The sequence below is a fragment of the Rhinopithecus bieti genome, unplaced genomic scaffold (assembly GCF_001698545.2).
Source record: "Rhinopithecus bieti isolate Rb0 unplaced genomic scaffold, ASM169854v2 scaffold_5260, whole genome shotgun sequence".
Classification (NCBI taxonomy): domain Eukaryota; kingdom Metazoa; phylum Chordata; class Mammalia; order Primates; family Cercopithecidae; genus Rhinopithecus; species Rhinopithecus bieti.
Window position 1 is genome coordinate 6,503,460 of NW_016805896.1, and position 842 is coordinate 6,504,301.

Sequence of the window (842 nt, forward strand, 5' to 3'; positions counted from 1 at the left end):
AAATGGCTTGAATTAGTCATTTTCCCCACTTTCAGACACTAGGAAAAGTTCTCCTTTCCTCCTTAACAGTTGAGGTTTCTCAATACTGAAGTCACAACCAAACCATAAGGGGTTATCGCATGGAGTCCTGGTTGTATCGTCCCAAGTGGCAAGAAAGACAGAGGCCCTGTGGTCCTCCCGAAGGTGGACGAAGTCTGTGATCCCTTCATGTTCTAACCTCACTGTTGTACGAAAGGGCGTTGACTCTTCTCCACTCCTTCCCTCTCAGGTAAAGAGGGAAAGGAGTCGGGCTGGCAAATCGGTTACAACAGAAACGGAAAGGCACCGGGAGGAGGCGGAGCGGCGGCGGCCTGGAGCGCTGATCAGATGCGGAAACGCGGGGAGTCAGGGGCCAAGGGCTCCAGTCAGGAGGTCCGGGAGCAGCAGCCCCCGCCCGCTCGCCACGCCGCAGCCGCTGCCCTCGCGGTTGCCTGGATACGGGATAACCGACTGGGGGCCTCGAAGGCAGCTGAGCCGGAGGGGTGAGCAGGCGCGGCGCGAGGAGACGCGCGGAGCCGGTGAGTCGGGGACGCTAGACCCTCGGCCCGGGGAGCTGCCGGGCGGCGCCCACCCCGCCTGGTCGCCCGCCTGCGCGACTCCCGTGGGAGAACCAAACGCAATTCCCGGCCTCCCCGCGGGAGTTAGAGTCGCCTAGTTCTTCATCCCTTCCGGAGGCGGCGGGGAGTCCTTGCCCCGAGCGTTTGAAAACAATCCCCAAATCGCCAGTCCCATAATTCCCCAGTCCCCTAGTCCCGCTGTTCCCCTGTTTCCCTGGCCTCCAGTTCACCAATCCCCAACCCCTG

General features: G+C 61.5%; 1 protein-coding gene across 1 annotated transcript in view; it reads left to right on the top strand.

Moving 5' to 3' along the window:
• The first annotated feature begins 474 nt into the window (after positions 1-474).
• The window catches only part of CCDC178 (coiled-coil domain containing 178), a 528,736-nt gene continuing 528,368 nt past the window's right edge, over positions 475-842 (top strand). The window contains exon 1 of the mRNA XM_017873932.1: positions 475-557. The gene's annotated coding sequence lies outside the window, so the exon portion shown is untranslated. The remainder of the gene's footprint in view (positions 558-842) is intronic.